At 30.6% G+C, this 18,357-nt stretch overlaps 1 protein-coding gene and 1 long non-coding RNA gene across 4 annotated transcripts in view; one reads left to right on the forward strand and one right to left on the reverse strand.

Moving 5' to 3' along the window:
* The window catches only part of LOC118185262 (uncharacterized), a 170,939-nt gene that overhangs the window by 67,534 nt on the left and 85,048 nt on the right, over window positions 1-18,357 (reverse strand). The window lies entirely within an intron of this gene.
* LOC118185263 (uncharacterized) overlaps window positions 8,861-18,357 on the forward strand; it is a 181,547-nt gene continuing 172,050 nt past the window's right edge. The window contains exon 1 of the long non-coding RNA XR_015043447.1: window positions 8,861-9,086. This is a non-coding gene — a long non-coding RNA (uncharacterized LOC118185263). The remainder of the gene's footprint in view (window positions 9,087-18,357) is intronic.

Below are 18,357 nucleotides of genomic sequence, written 5' to 3' on the forward strand. Positions count from 1 at the left end.
AAGCACGCGCGTAGCAGAGCAGCAGGAAGGCTCTTCTTCCTCCTACCTAGCAGCCATTTCTTAAATACATATATAGTTTGCATAAAAATCCTACTCGTGCTTATTCTAGCCGGACATGAAAAATAAGAGATGATAGCAAAGTTTAAAATAAAATAAACGTTAGTAAAACTTAAAATCCTAATAATTTAAGTAAATATGAAGGAATGCGATTGTAAGCATGAGAAGTTATAATAGGAGGGACTGATGATACAATGTAGCGAGCAGCGAAGCTTAACGATCTTAAAAAAAAAAAAAAAAAAAAAAAAATCCGATGTGTACACCACGACTTCCTTGTACGGAATATTAAATTATACGCATTTTTTCTTGCATTTAATTTAAACTTATTAGATTGAATTAAACCTACTTCGCCGACAGCGCGTAAACCACAATAGAATAAATGCATTCTTTAAAATTCACTTCGTTCATATTATAACTCAGAATGCACAAAATTTATATCATTTAAAGAATTATCTAATCGTTGCCACATGTTCTATTCAAATACTGTAATAAAACTAGAACGATGTATAAAAGAAATTAAGCAAACAAATCAAAAAAGAAACAGTTTTTCACAGACGATTCAGTATTTCTCATTCAATTAATTCCGTTTTCACTTCGCGACAAGACAAAAATACATAAAAACTCAAAATATCTGTATTAAAAATTACGAAGTAAATCTCAAACGCTTATTTCCTCGAAAAAATTCCAGAAAGGATTAAGCATGATTTAATTGGCAATAATAAATGAATGCGTTATCTTTGCTGTTGCGAAGCTAAATTTTCTCTAGATTGGCAACAAATCCACTAGTCTCCTGTTTCAAATGTAAACAAGAGCAATGGCCGCCATCAAAAACATTATTAGGCTTAGCGGCACTTAAACAAATTTAAAACTGTTGATAATTCTAAAAATATTGCATACAGATTTACTAAAGGCATAAAATCCTTAACCGGAAGATAAGAACAACATAATTCAATCATTTTAAAGCAAAAAATGTACAATTTACAAACATATAAGAGTAAAGAAACTGATATCACTGAGCCGGGTAGCAGAGTGGATATATATATAAGTATATTTATATACGTTTGGTGCGGCCGATCGCAACCAAAATACGAGGTGCACATCTACATGTTATAGCAGTTCTATACACAAAATTTCAACGTTCTGAGGCTACTCGTTTTTGAGTTATGCGAGATACGTACGTACGTACGCACGTACGTACATACATACGTTCGTACAGACGCCACAAAAGTTTCTCTTCATTTTAAACCAGTTTTATAATATTTTTGGAGGGAAAGAGTGTTTTATTCTGTCCTTACATACAGATATCACGAAAATACGTCGTTAAATTGCATTTGAAAGCGGTGAAAATGGAATATTTTCGTTGAAATATGCTGCCTGAAACTTTTCGCGATTACAATACTTCCTTTTTACTTCGTACAAGGAATTAAAAAGGGAGAGAAAAGCAAAGTCTGTTCTACTGTACCTTAAGGATTGCATTGTAAAAACTTTAGAAGGATTTCGTTATACTTGTGAAACTGCTTGTTCAAATATTCATTTTAATAACAGAAGTATTAGTTCAAGCTCATTGTACAGTTAGTGTCTTTGCGAAACGTTCTTGAACATAATGTATTAAATAAGAATTTTAACAATCAATTTTAATGATCTGGGGGACAGTTACAATACACATAATTTTATGCTATTTAAAGGAAAAATATGAGATGCTCTGATGTTCCGGTAATGTTTTTATGCCTTCAGTTAATCTGCATGCAATAATTATAGAACTATCAGCAATTTAAAAGTTCTTTAAGTGCTACTAACCCTAACGGAGTATCCATTTGTTTACATTTGAAACTTACCAGAATAATAAATTAAGTCATATTCTGCATCTTCAGTGTCTTTTTGCCGAGTGGGATTGAAATTAAACTCTGTTTCGTGCATCGAAAAATCTGCTTTTTTGCCCGCTGGCCCGAAATTCTTGGTTTTGCTTGGAAACTCTAATTTTAATTGTAGAAACTGTTTTTAACTGTTTTATGGTTTTCTATATTTTCAAGTTTTTTATGAAGATGTTTTGAGATTTTACGTATTTTTGCTTTGTCGCGAATTGAGAACTGAATTAATTGTATGAGAAATATATCTCAAGAAATTCGAAAAAATAAGTTTCAACGTAACGCAGCTAAAAATGTATGTAATTTAATAGGCCATACAAGGAAATCATGTAGTGTCCACGTAAGATTTTTTACAAATAGTATCACTAAGACTGATTCTGAATAGCGTTAAAATTTGCATTTCGCAGTTTTCGCACTTCATTGTAAATAACACGAGTAACTTAAGCTTAATCTAGCGAGTCAAGGGAAAACTTTGTTATTCAGTATTAGGTTAAAAATGCGTATTTAATTAGAATTTGTGTTCTAGAATAAAACGGCTGATCGATTGTTACTGAAACGGAACAAGACCTTTAGAATAAAAATACATTGCTAATACCTCGATTGAATGGTATTTCAACGGTAACAAAAGCATTACGCTACTTGCTGTACAAATATCACTGCCAATTTCGACGACTGAGATTTAAAAGGTATTCAGTTCAAAGATTTCGCAAATTTTCTCTTAAATGGCTGATATTTCTATTGAATTTAGTAATAGACTCATTTTTTATCATGGTAAACAAATGTAGCAGGAAAATTTGAAATCTAATAATGGAGATACTTTTGAAGAGAATATTATTTTTCGAAACAATTCAACATTTTTTAATTTTATTTTAATAAGTTGTTAAAGTCTTGAATACCTAAATTTGTTGACTTTTGTGGCAGTATATTGCAGAAAGTTTAGAAATGCACTTTGTCGCAACTTAAATAGCTATTTTAGTTTATCAAGACATGATGAAATGTAAAATGTAGAAAAGAGTTATTATTTATCTGAATTTTTATCGAGGAAAAACTGATTTTATCAGAGCTTGTTTTAAAGACAAAAAGGTTTTCTAATGCAATCATTTTGTAAATGATTGTAAAGAACCATTAGTTCAGGCAAAATATATAATACTTCTGTTAATATTTAAAATATAATATTCGTCATAACATATTCAACAAAATATAATATGAAAGCAACACATTTAAATTACCGACAGAGTTTTTGATGTAATTAAACCGTACGCCAGTTCGCTATTTTCTTTTCTAATATTTAAAAAATGACTTCCTTGTGGGACATATTAAATTATACACAGTTTTTGCTGTATTTCATTTAAACGTATTTCCTCGAATTTCGTCAGAGATATATTTCTCATTCAATAAATTCAGTTCTCACTTCACGGCAAACCAAAAAATACATTAAAACGTCTTTATTAAAAATTGTAAATTACAGGAAAACATAAAACACAAAATAAAATTACGACAGCTAAAATAAATTTTTATAATTAAAATTAGAGTTTCTACACAAAAACAAGCAATTCTGCGAGTGAGCAAGGAAGCAGATTTTCGGCACACAACGCTGAAATTTTACTTTTATCCCCACTCGGCAAAAAGGACACTGATAGTGCAGAAACTGACCGAATTCATTATTCTTCTAACAGTTTCAAATGCGAAAATGTAAACAAATGGCTACTCCACTAGGCTTAGTTAACACTTAAACAACTTTTAAATTCTTGATAACTCTACAACTACTGCATGCAGATTAACTAAAGGCATAAAAACTTCAATCGGGGCATAAGAACAACATAATTCAATCACTTTTAAAGAAGAAAATGAATAATTTACCGATATATAAGAATAAGAAAACTGAGCTAACTGAACCGGGTAACAGAGTGGATATATATATATATATATGTAATAATAAAATTCCATAGTCAAAATTACACTTAATTTTCTAACTGTATGTTCTTTTCATTTTTAATGGCGACGTTCTCTTATTTGAAAGAACTCGTACGTGGAATTAAATCCACAGCCCCGTAGTCAAGTTTTTTTTCCCGCCTTTTTCTACACGTATAGTTATAGAATGTTCTGGAAACATTTAAAGCGAGCTGGATTGGCTGACGTCATTTCTTTGAAGCTCCGCCTTTCCAGAGGCTATAAAAAGACTCGCAAAAGAATATCGTGGCTTTTTCTTAAATGTCACGATGCAGTAAACTTCATACAAAATGTTATTAGTAGCTCTTTTTTATTTACTCCGGATATCTGATTTTGTAACTGCTATTTCTCCTGACCAATAATAAATGGATCCTGTTTTTTTAACTTATCGTCTGATAATTTAAGCTACGACTACATTTATGATTCTTCAACGATCTATGTATTCCTGATAAAAGCTGGTATATCACATATATATAAACCTTTGGTGCTGCCCCTTGAAAAAGTAAAGGGAGGTGCACAACTACACGTTATAGCAGCCCCATATATAAAATTTCAACATTTTAAGGACACTCGTTTTTGTGTTTATACGAGATACATACAGATGTCAAGAAAAAATAATATCTTCTAAATCCATCTTAAATTCATTTTTCAGTCTGTTTTTGGAATTTTTCAGTTTGTTTTTTATGCTGTCTGTACATACACATGACACGCAAAAACATCGTTCAAATGGATTTGAGAGCGGTCAAAATGGATATTTTCTTTGAAATATGATAACCGAAATTTTTCGCGATTACAATACTTCTTTTACTTCCCACAAGAAAGCAGAAATAGTTGAGAAAGCCTTTATATTATTTAACTTTTCACAAATTTTTAACAAAGGCCTTTCTTTTGATAATTTGAACTTCTTATTCGGCATCTATAATAAGGCAAATTCTTTTTATTTTATGTTACTCATGGATATTGCTGGGCATTAAAGAACTGAAATAATTTAAAATATTAATTTATTTACTGTTCTACTCTATGCCTTTTTGTATATCTACTCTTATGCCTCTTTGATGGCAGAATCTATTATTAAAACATCGTTCATCTGAAACAAATGTCTAATTTGTTATTTTTTCAAAGCAAGATTTTGTAATAACAGTTATGATATTTATTTCTCCCTCCCCTCCTTTTTGTTAAAGCAAGAGTAAATTTGCTACATTTAGGGATTTTTTCCCCCAAAGTATTGTTTAGGCACCCAAATTTGCAAAATTGCGGCATATCTCCAATTGAAATTAGTCGCAACTGAAAATATACAACTGAATCTAATAAAAAGCAATAATAATGATTATAATTATTTACGAGTGGTAACCAAAGAAACAGAAAAGACGATACAAATAATGAAAATGAGCAAATAATGAAAGATGGGAAGAAAAACTGGAATTGAAAAGTTTCAAAGATATTACAAATATTATGCATTTGGCACGTATCTAATTTCAAATAATAATTTGTTTGAAGTTATGACTTATTTGAAAAACAGCTAATGTTTTCATCATGATAAAAAATTCATCGATGATGAGTTTAAGTTAAAGCATTAGTTATTCAGACCTGTTCTTTTCTAGACGAGAGCTGAATTACTTAAAATTGACATCCTATAAAAAATTTCTGTCAGTGCATTTAATGTAGCGATGTTACAATCTTAAAACAATCTCATTTGTTTCATTTTTGGGGGTTTCTTGAACTCGTAAATAATAATGAAAATAATAAATTTATGTGCAGTTTTAGGAATATATTCAAGATAAAATAAATACTTAATAATGACTCATTTATTACGAAATTATTTCAGTGCACTGTGTGGAAATCGAAACGATTCTGTATTTATGGAATTTATATTTAATTCATGATTCATTATTTCTTCAATATCTGTTTTATTAATGCGCAGATTACCATTTTTTTAAATTTTATGCTTTTCCTATTTTGGGAGTAGCTATTTTGCTCATGGTGAGATTTGCGATTTTCAGTTTAAAATTGACAATTCGTTTTGGTCTGAAGGTATTGTTTTCTTTCTTTGAAATCCTTTTTTTCCCTCGTTTTATATTAATAAAATTCACATTTATTCAACATAGTTACTTTTTCCAGTTTTAATAAACTGATCAAATTTTCTCTTTCTGAGTTCTTTTGCTCTTTTTTTTTTTTTTTTTTTTTTTGTTATTGTTTTATTTTGTTTTGATTTTCAAAAGCTTTTCGGAATTCAGTTTTAACTAATACCATATTCATTTAAGAATATGCAAAATGTATCACTTTAAGTGTTTTGTAAGCCTATTGCTTTATTATTTTACGTGCTTTGTTTTGCATTTGAAAGAATAATGTAGATTCAAAAAGTATTTTGCTTACAAATGACACAATTTTGAATTTTTCTGCTTCATAAATCCATTTCTTCTTAACTTCATTTCTTAAAGGTGCATTAGTTAAATAATTAAATCATGAATTATTTTAGTTCAACATATATAAGCCGACCGGCGGCCGAACGGTAAAATTGCTAAACACTGGTAGTTTCGATTTGAGTTCCAATCTAGACGAACGGGTTGGTTGCATGGGCGTTTTCGATGTTGTTCCCATGTGTAATGTATATTCGAGCCAGATTTTCGTAGAAAGTCTTCCACGAAGGCATCCCTCCCCTTAGGCCGATAGCCCTAGTGTGCTTTCCCGTAATAAACTAAACCAAACTATTTCAACATATATTTATTTCATTTGATTATGAAATGTCGGTGAATTATGCTTTCGCAATATTAAGCTTTAATCCACGAAAAGTAAGTTTGGTAAAGTCATCAAATAAAATTCTGTACTAGGCTAGGTGACCAATAAATAATGATAATGGACTTTTCTTAAATGTAAAGCTAACATATGAAATCTAACTTGTATTGTCAAAAGCACTTTAAATCTGGCCCAACAGACACTTTTATAGGCTGCATGTTACAATTTATACTACTATATGGTGATATAATCCATTTTCATCCAAGTCAGCCCAGCAGCGGCCGAGCGGTAAAGTCGCTGAACACTGGTAGTTCGGTCTGAGGTTCGAATCCGACGAACGGAGGCTGGCCGCATGGGCGTTTTCGTGGTTTTACCCATGTGTAACGTGTATACGAGCCAGTTTCCCTTAGAAAGTCCTCCACGAAGGCATCCCTCCCTTTAGACAGATAGCCCTAGCGTGCTTTGCCATAATTAAATACACCAACCATCATCCAAGTCAAGTGATTATTTTCTGATATTTTTAAAATTTTTTAAATTTAAATCAGCGGTTCTCAACCTTTTGACTAACGCGAACCATTTAAACAAAAATTGAAAAAAAACTTTCGTTCCGCCACTACATTTTATAAGGATTATTTTTCAGTTTCTCAACAGAAGTATTAAAAAATATATATTGTGCCATTTGCACAACTTGTTGGTTATTTGTATGAAATATGCCACACAAAAATACTAGATTAAAAGATGGTTACCATTTTAATTATCAAAGTTTAGGTTATAATACTTTAATTCTAAAATTTAGTGTGAAATTTGGGCCTGTTTAAGAGAGATCACTTTCTTTATGTCTGATCATATTTTCACTTACCTTTAACCGTAAATTAGGATATACTTTTAATTTTGTTCTGTACGCTTTTCTCCAAATATAACATGGAAGAAAACCCTTGTTCACATAAATAGGTTGTGCAGAAAGGGAATAAAAATGTAATAGCTTTATTTGAAATGCCTTTAAATTATTATTTTTTTTTCAGTTCAGCTTACACTTAACAAGTGTGCTGTTTTTGAAATCTTTAGTTAGAGAAAAATTCCATCACTTGTTTTTGAATTTAATAGTTAAAAATACTTTATTTCTTTGCATATCACCTATTTTTCTCTTGCGTACCACCGGCTGAAACTCGCTGCATAAAACGATGCGTTTGCTATGGTGCCGTCTCGATAAAGGTATTTTCTTTGTACTGAATATACCTTTTACATATTTTTATATGCTGTAAAGGTAAATTTAGACAACCTGCTGAAAACTTCTATAATGTGAAAACATTAAGAGTATTTCTACAAATACTCACACTTGTATACGTCAAATAATATGTATAAATAATTAGTCCAAAGGGGCTTTGTCCCTGAAGGACTATTGTTTTCGTTTTGCGATTTTGCGTCGGACTCATTAACGTTGGTTCACTTTTCAAACTGTTGCCACAAAATGTTAGAGTCCTGCAATATATTTGAAGAAATTAAATAATGAAAAATCTGCATAAATGATTGTCTATTTATCGCATTGTGATAAAACAATGGTACATAGAGCCATCGAATTTTGAATGACGAAATCCTACTGCGAATATGGGCATCTGAAATCCCAAATTTGGAATTTGTTTTATTATAGATTTTATATTTTGTAAAACTTTAACGAATTTTTGATTTACAAACTCAATGCTTTAAAAGCGAGAAATGGCAACGTTATATAGAAAAAAAATACTTTTATCTCCAGCTCGCGAGACTGTGTATATCGGAAATTCTAAAGATATGCTCGTTTTAAAACTATTTTGCGATATTGCTCTTGAACTGAATTTTATGGTTTAAGTGCAAAGAACATGATATTTAATAAATAAAGGTAACACTCAAAACGTTAAAAAAACGCCCCTTTGGACGTAATTTAAAATCTGAAACATTTCAGATTTTTTTTTTTTTTTGTTTTGTGTGTGTTACAGTGAAACAGAAAGTAAAATGAAAATTTCTGATTCATCAGCGGACGTAAGAGAACAACATTGAGGAAAACATAAAAAACATGAAAATAAAAAATTCTAAAGATAGAAATTAATTTAATCAAAACTCTTTTTAATGATAAAGAAATACGTCTGTGTTTCAATAATTTTAAATATACGTATGCATTTAATCGCTTTTACGTAAGGAACAATAAAAAGAATTAATCGAAATAAAAACGCCGCTGGCAGGGAGACTGATATTAGTCATCGTGAGTTTCCCAAGAGCTGAGATCCGCTTCAATCCAGCGGGGACCAGTTTGTCTTTTTTGGATATTTTCTTTCTGTCACTGGCTTGATTCAGTTGGGAAATTTTACCCTAAACTGATTATCGACCAGAGGAACTAACTTTCATAAAGGATAACACTTCGACAGTGCCATAATGTTATTTCAAGAAGAGTTCCGTGTTGTGCTCTTGAACAGTGCCTTCCTCTCATTCTCATGAACGGCAGGAAAGGTAAGCTGAAGTTTTATAACTGTTTCGCACTGCGGAAGGTAGGCGTGGATAGGATAACAAGTGACAAAAGAAAGAAGAATTTGTATGTGTCAGTAGCATGTTCATGTTTCAGTTATACGTTATATTTATCTTTTATTTATACACAAGGTTTATGGTATAGTTCTACTGCACAAGAATAGGACATGCAGCTCTCGCCATTTTCTGAATTAGATCGCTGACCTATTCGATGTACTGTGAAAGTTTAACTTAAAAATCACTGAACAAATTAATTTTTAAAACAGTAAACGTAGTTTGTACGAATGGTAGCATTTTCATTGAAAAAACCTGCAAAGGCAGCATCAGTTTATTTTTGAAAATTCTGCAGTTTTTGCTGTTTGAGCTAGTTTTCTTTGTTTCTGATGAAATTGATATGAATTGCTGCATGTCGCCTAACATTTAAATGATATTTACAGCAGTGCAAAAAGGAATTTTCTCATAAAAAGTTTCATACTAAAAATTATCCTGTGCACATATTGTTAGAGTAATTTCATATTTCCATATATTATAGTTTGAATATAATATTTTATCATGTATTAGAGATACTGTTTTCACACAAAGCAATTGCGAGGTAGATCTTAAAAAACTGCTTTTTCCAAATCTATCGTTTCAGAATTCACAGTGGTGAAAATTGTATACCGTCGGTGCATTATTCCCAAAATCGATTCACTGCTTATAATATCCAGAAAAAAGATCTCGCTTAAAAGATAAATAAATTGCTTATGTGATATTTTATTCTGAATTTAAATGCTAACTGCGAAATTGAAAAAGTAATTAAAGTTTGAAATTTTACTGAGATTTATTTTATAGTCTTTGCAAAGAGAGATGCATAGTAATTCTTTTGAAATACTGCATATTTAAATCTGGATAAAATAATATAATTAAACTGATAAGTGATTATTTATCTTATAATGCGTTTAATCCTTTTATCAGCATTAACACATCGTATTTAGCAAATGCACATTTCTAACGATTATTCATCATACACATGATACACATAAATTACATGATTTACATCTAAAGTAATATGATTTTATACGAATCTGCAGCAAGCATATGTATTGCTTGTTACTAACTTCAAATATCGAACTTGTGTTAATTTTTTAACACGTGTACTTGAAAGTATATCTATGAAACTCCTAAGTAATTTATAGGAAAAAATTACAGAAATTATTACGATAACGTTTTCATAATGGTTGCAAATATTATTCTCTATGAAAAGTTTTGTGTTACAAAACTTCAATGCTAATTTTCGGTTTTGCTTGTTTGTTAGTGTTTCAAACGTAACAAAATTTCCATATTCATTCATTAGCAATATTTAAACTGAAATAAATTGCTAGGTAATATTTCACTTATCTTTAAATTCCAATCTTTGGGAAACAAAGTGAAAGAAGCGAGAGGTTCAAATAAATTAGTTTGCAATTAAAGTTTAAACGATTTTTAAAGCAGATACACTGTAATGCAACATAACAAATATTAGTTTACGCTTTATTTCATCGAATATGAACAGTTCATCTCCTATCAATCTGCGGTAATCTTAAACGCACAATGATATTAGTAGTTAACAAAAGGGCATCAAAGCTTAGTATACAAATACAATAACTACCGATTTAAAAGTACCTACCTTAAAACTGTCTTTCCTATGAACATTCTCTATGAACATTTTCTATGAACATTCCTATGTATTTCCTATGAACATTTTCTAGGAACATTACTAAGTCTTCCCTATGAACATTCTCTATGTACCCATTCGTATGTCTTTCCTATGAACATGCTCTATAAACGCATTCCTATGTCTTTCCTATGAACATTCTCTATAAACCCATTCCTATGTCTTTCCTATGAACATTCTCTATAAACCCATTCCTATGTCTTTCCTATGAACATTCTCTATAAACCCATTCCTATGTCTTTCCTATGAACATTTTCTGTTTTCTAATGAACATTTTCTATTTTCTAATGAACATTTTCTAACATTTAGAAACAGCCATATATATCTGCGTAAGACATAAGTCATAAATTTTATAAATATTACAAGCTAGTGGTCAGTATAGATAGCAGAAGTACTATTTTTGCACTTATTTCTCAAGTTATACCAACTCATATATAAATATATAAAAACAGACAGTTAATAGTTATTGTCTATATGTGCGTAACTGTAAGTAATTATAATGTTTAAAATCTTAATTGAAAGCGGAAAAAGAAATTTAAGTATTAAATTTTGCAATGCAAATTCCTTGTATTGATGAAATGCTTCTTGCAATCAAGACTGCAAATATGTCTAATAAAACGTTTCCTAACATCTCAGTGAGATTTGTACGATCCTTTATAAATATGTTAGGTGCGATAATTCCTATAATTTTTGCAACAACAATTGCACGAATAATCTCTTGAAAACGGAAGTTAATTAAGGGCTTTAGGTACACTTATTAAGTTTCGGATATTAATAAAAGTTATAGGAAAACAAAAGAATTGATATGGAGTTTATTAAAAGGCTTTAGGATTTATCAGTACAAATTTTCTATACTTACATATTAGATTAGAAAAAGTGCTTAGTCCTCTGTATTAAGATTTGTATTTCATAGTAAAAAAATTTGTTTTGTTAATTGATAATTCAAAAGATGGATGAAAAACGACTTTCATCGGTAAAAAATTGAAGAATGACCAAAATACAGGTATAGAAATGCGCATTTAGTTTATAACTTCGTTTTATTTACAAAACCAGATCAAATATAATAATGAGCAAGGGCAGTTAATTTAAAGAATATAACACAGTGCTTATAAATGGTGAAGTACTATTTACTGAATAGTTTTTGTTATTATCATTTTGCCCTCAATTATGTCAATCTTGTTGCTTATTATTGATTCCATTAGCATCTGTTTCGGCTTCTGTAAGCTTAGATAACGATTTATATATAATCCTGAATTTAGAAGATGATATAACTCAAAGTATATCTTAAATAATAATTTCAGCTTAAAGGGGCATTACCCCTGAAGAGCTATTAGTCTCAAAACGACATTTTGCGTCGAATCACTATAAACGGTTATATCACTTTTCAGATTGTTTCCACCAAATATTATCGCCCTGTATTATATTTAAAGAAATTAAATAATAAAGAATTTGCATGAATATACGTAAGTTTCTGGCATTATAAAAAACATAACGTGACCTAGAGCTATCAAACTTTTAATAACACAGTTCTCCATTCGAATATGGGCATCTGGAACCCCGAATCTTGAAATAAAATAATTTTATGTCCAGCGGAAGAGACTGTCTTTCGAAAATTTTAAAGGTATGCTCTTTTTAAATATTTTTAGCCCAAAGAGACGCGACCGTAAATGTTCTTGAAACGTGTATTTATGTGTAAATGAAAAGAACGTCTCTTTGGGTGTAATACAAAATCTAAACTCTTTGGGTGTAATATAAAATCTGAAATCATTCAAACTTTTTATTTTATTTTCAATTATTGGTCTTGATCCCAATTAATTTAATACAATCTATCAGTTAGAGTCTTCAAATTGCTAGTACTAATTATTACACCTCAACTAGAGATAAGAAAAAATGTTTTTCACTCTTTGTTACAACAGTAGAGACTTGTACGGTAATGAGTAGTATTAATTACTTACAGACTTGTATAGTATTAAATACAATACTGTAATAAATACTTATTAATAATACTTCAATACTTATTACTGTACAGTAATGAATATATTACTGTACAGACTTGCATAGCAATATACTTATTACTGTACAGTAATAAATATATTACTGTACAGACTTGCATAGTAATATACTTACTGTACAGCAATAAATATATTACTGTACAGACTTGCATAGCAATATACTTATTACTGTACAGTAATAAATATATTACTGTACAGACTTGCATAGTAATAAATAGTAATTAAATCATCTAAATGGTTTCAACTCGAAAATCATGTTGTTTATAAATTCTAATTACAACCTGTAAAGTATTTTCTTCCTTCTTTCTGCATGCCTTTGTGATGTAACGGTAGCACACTCGGGGCGTATTCGAGAGGTCCAGGTTCGAGTCCCGGCGAGGGTATTGCTCATTTTTTTACCTCCTGCTTAAAATAATCTAATGTCTCTACAACATAAATATGAAAGCCATGCGATTTTCATGTAACAAGTGATAATCAGTCAAAATTGCTCATACTGTTATTCAATAGGATTTTTATAATGGAAAGTCTCGAAAAATCCCTTATACCTTCGCAAAGCTGTAAATAGAGTCCTCAAACTGCTATTACTGATTATTATACCCCGACTATAGATAAGAGGCATGTTTTTCCCTCTTTGTTGCAAAAGTAGGGACTTGTGCAGTCATAAATACAGACTTGTACAATAATAAATACAATACTATAATAAATAAGTATTAATAATACTTAAATACTTACTTTACGTATATACTTATTATTGCAGTTTTAATAAACACTTATTACTGTAAAGTAATAAATATTTTACTGTACAGACTTGTATAGTAATAAATAGTATTTATATCATCAAAATGATTTCAACTTATAAATTCTAATTACAATTTTAATGTTAACTAACCAGTTATTTTATGTTACAACCTGCACCGACTCTTCTTTCTTTCTGCTTCCCTGCCAGAATGTAATTAGCTCGCGTGTATTTAAGTAAGAGTTTGAGACTGTTTTAGTCAGAACGTTTTCTGCCTGCTGAAGGCCATGTTACTAATTGTTATTCTACAAGAAACATTTCTGTCTATGGCGTTGTTTTATTCTTGCCGATAGTATTGTCAGGCCTGCGTACGTCAAAGGCCAACTTCCGCGTTTAAATGCCTCTGCGTAGCCCTTGACCAATAGCCACTTAGATTCAGTTCAGTTTAAAATTCTACTTTTGAGTTCACGCCATTAATGCTGGCTGATTTGTAAGCACCAGATGTGCCTTTTGTTCAACTTACTTAGTTTAAAATAAAACGGTCTTTTACACCCTTCATATGCTTCTGTTTGCTTATCTAGATAAGTTGCTTAAGTAGGAATCTTGGCTTAGTGCAAGTTACGAAAACACATAAGGTCCCAATCACATTATGTTTCGGCTACGCGGGACTTGACGTCGAAAGGGACAATTCTCAGAACACGCACAATTCTGGGAAACACACGTAGCTAGGTTACCATTCTCACTTACTACAAAGACTTGAACGCCAAACAATAATCGATTATCGCTCAAATTGGGATCACGTGATCCTTCAGAAGCAGAATTTTCGTCTGATTGGTTGTCTCTACCCGGATCCCGAGACATTTTCGGTGAGGTTTGAAAAAATCCCGCGTAGCCGCAACATTGTTTCCGTAGCTAGGCGGGACTTCGCTTCCAGCGGGGCTCTTTTTTCTAGGAATCCTCCCATTTAAACCAGTGCTACTAGAATCTCCTTTCTCAGAAAAGTCCCGTCTAGCAAGGACTGTAATCATATGTGATAACCTCTTAAGACGGTACAAACGCCTCATTAGATTTCCATAACTCGTAAGAGGATAAATTATTACCCACTTCGATTATTTTTGAAGAAACGCGTAATATTATCAGAGATGGAAGCAGATGTTATCAGATGAAAAGTACACCCTAGTTCATCAGCATATTACTGTAAAAATTAAACAGAAGCTCAATGGTTTTCCATTTCAGAAAAAAAAAAAAAAAATCTTTGCGATGTGATAATAAGAAACAAAACACGGTTTGATTAATCTTTCCTAAACAAACAATATCATTTCGTACAAGAATAATAATCATATCTGATGCACCAATACTTCGAAATCTAACTGTGCTGTTCAAACAATACAAGACGCATTTTAGACAATAGAAAATGTTCTATTAAATCAGCTCAGCATTTATATATTTATTTCTGGTTTAGTTTCGTGAATAACAATATCAACCGCTTAGTATGTTTATGTTTACGTTACTATATTTGCATGCGAATAATTAAGCATTAGGAAATTTGAAATAATGCAAGAAAAGTTTCTGTGTTCTGCTTTTGTCTCATAGCATTCATTTAAATTATGAATACATTTGTAATAGAAGTATTTTCCCCTTAAATCATCGAGAAATTACGGTATACCCTTCGCAATATTTAGTTTCATTGTTTCCTTGCATCTGTTCCTGTCTCTGTTTCTGTATGTCATAAACATTCCACTGTTGCAACGTTCGCATGGATTTCGTTTGTATATTTTAACCGTATTTAAGAACAGAATTTCATGAGTGCATTCTTTGACGAAAGACGCATTTTTGATAATATAATTAATTACCTTTTCAATATGATACAGAATAAAAGCATTAATATTTAACTATCTTTTCAAAGTGAAATAATATAATTGTATGAATATTTTGAAGTGAATTTACAGTAAATGATATAATTATTAGAAAGTCAAAATGTTAATTTTAAACCTACTTATTCTATTTTATTTTATGTACTTATTCAGTTTTATTTAATATTTTATTTTACTTTATTTATTTATGTTTTTAGCCCAAAGGGCGTTAGCGCAGAAGGGCAATAAATTTCGTTTTGGCATTTAGCGCTGGTTCATGTAAATGTCCGCTCACTTTTCAAATCGTTGCCACCAAATATTTGAGCCCTGTGTTATATTTAAATAAAATCAAATAATGAAGAATCTGCATAAATGTATGTATGTTTCTCGCATTGTGATAAAAGAACGGTACCCAGAGCCATGAAATTTTGAATAATGTAATCTTCCACAGAATATGGGCATCTGGAAGTCTGAATTTAGAATTTGAAATTTGTTTTATTATCGATTTCATATTTGTAACACTTTAACGAATTTTTAATTAACAAGCGAGCAATGCCAACACTGTACGGAAAATTTTTTTTTATCTCCAACGCGGCGAGACTATTCTTCCTATAAACATTTTCAAACATTTAAAGACAGTCATATACTTTTACGTAAAATATAAGTCATAATTTTTATAGATGTTACTAGTTAGTAGTCAGTATGGATAGCAGAAGCAATATTTTCCGCACTTATTTCTTAAGTTATACTAACTCTTATATAAACATATAAAAACAGACAGTTAATAGTGATTGTCTATATGTGCATAACTGTAAGTAATTGTAATGTTTAAAAACTTAATTGAAAGTGGAAAATGAATTTAAGTACTAAGTTTTGCAATGAAAATTCTTTATATTGATGAAATGCTTCTTGCAATCAAGAATGCAAATATATCTAATAAAATGTTTCTTCAGAATATTTAACATCTCAGTAAGATTTGTATGATCCTTTATAAATATATTTGGGACGATATATCTTACAATTTTGCAACAACAATTGCACAAATAATCTCTTGAAAACAAAACTTAATTAAGTGCTTTAGGCACATTTATTAACTTTCGGAGATTAATAAAAGTTATTGGAAAACTAAAGAATTTATATGAAATTTTTTAAAAGGCTTCAGGATGTATCAGTACAAGTTTTCTATTTTTATATATTAGATTAGCTTCGATTTATATACAAAACCAGTTCAAATATAATAATGAGCATGGGCAGTTTATTTAAAGAATATAACATAATACTTGTAAATGATGCAGTATTATTAAATTGTAAATTCTAAACATATGTTCAGGCGATTTTGTGTTGAATTGAATTTTATGGTTTAAGTGCGAAAAACATGATATTTAATAAAGATAGCACACAAAATATTTGAAACTTTCAGATTTTATTTTTTTAAATTTGTTTTTATTTATTTAATTTTATTTTATTTTTTCTGGTTTGTATAGATACATAGAGAAGAGTTAATATATAAAATTATGCCATTTTATTTTACTTCATTTAGGCGCTTGAATGAGATACTTCATATCAGCTATTTGTAACATATTTCTATGTTCCTTTCCCACTTTACTTATCAACATGTTTTTAACAGATATTAAATGAGGGTTCCAATAAATTTTAAATGGAGAATTTAAATGATCATTTAATAATATTTTAAAATAAACTCTTGCTCAGAAGAAAAGTGATGCATTCAAAATACATGAAAAAAAAAAGACATTTATAGCAAAGACGAAAAGAAATACACTTACTGAAAATGGAATTCAAGGTAAGAATTACAGAGTGTAGTGAGTTTAAATATTAATTTCATTTCTAAAAATGAATTTTAGATAATTCGTATAAGTACGGCGAGATATGAAATAACTAGTTCATCAGACGACTTTTTTCTTAATATTTTATTTTTTTAGTACTAACTTACTTACGTGCCACTTATTCCAAGACGGAAATATACTGCACTTTTACTTTGTGCCAGACAGCATTAATAATGGTCAACTCTTAAAAATTATTTAATGTGAATGAAGAAAATTGGAAAAACTTTTAAGTTCGCTTTATTTAAAAAAAGTTTCAACACGAGAGAAGTGTAGTCATTGAGGTGCACCATGCTGTGCGCAAAGGTGTATTAAGTTTCGGGATTATTAAAGTGGTGTGGAGTGTAAAGCTAAAGGATGTTGTTGTTTTAAGTAGGTGTTTTAAATTTTTAGGTTATCACAGAAGTCTTGATTGCAGAAATCCCTTGGCTTGTTATTGCTGCTCTGGTGAGCAGAAGAGTTCAAAATACGATAAAAAGGAAGTGAAAGTGTATGTTACTTGCATGAGATTCAATTAACAAAAATGGTGTTGGTGTATTTAATTATGGCAAAGCACACGAGGGCTATCTGCCTAAAGGGAGGGATGCCTTTCGTGGAGGACTTTCTAAGGGAAACTGGCTCGTATACACGTTACACATGGGGAAAACCACGAAAACGCCCATGCAGCCAGCCCGTTCGCGGGATTCGAACCTCAGACCGAACTACCAGCGTTCAGCGTCTTTACCGCTCGGCCGCTGGTGGGCTAACAAAAATGAAAAATGCAGCTAAGAAAGTTGATTTAAATCATAAGCCATTTTCTAGAACTTACCCCAACCATACATTTATAATGAATCTTGCAGCTTCAAAAATTTACTATGAATTAGCCCATTGATTCATCTATTTCTCTCGTACAAATTGATTTGCACAAATAAAAATGTGCTAGTCAGAAACTCCCTTCATATATGCAGACAAGTGACATTGATGTCACGCTGATTTAGAAGTCTCGCTTTTATAAAGAAGTTCTTCCTAGCTTCCCTGTATCTTCGGTTCTACTAGACTTACTCTTACAAGTCAATCGATTAAAAATTAGAAGCTCTGACTGAGCATCAGTGACTCAATATAACGGTACGATGAGTTACCAT

The sequence above is a fragment of the Stegodyphus dumicola genome, chromosome 10 (assembly GCF_044657685.1).
Source record: "Stegodyphus dumicola isolate Sdum_Otavi_A_Nest chromosome 10, ASM4465768v1".
NCBI classification, from domain to species: Eukaryota; Metazoa; Arthropoda; class Arachnida; order Araneae; family Eresidae; genus Stegodyphus; species Stegodyphus dumicola.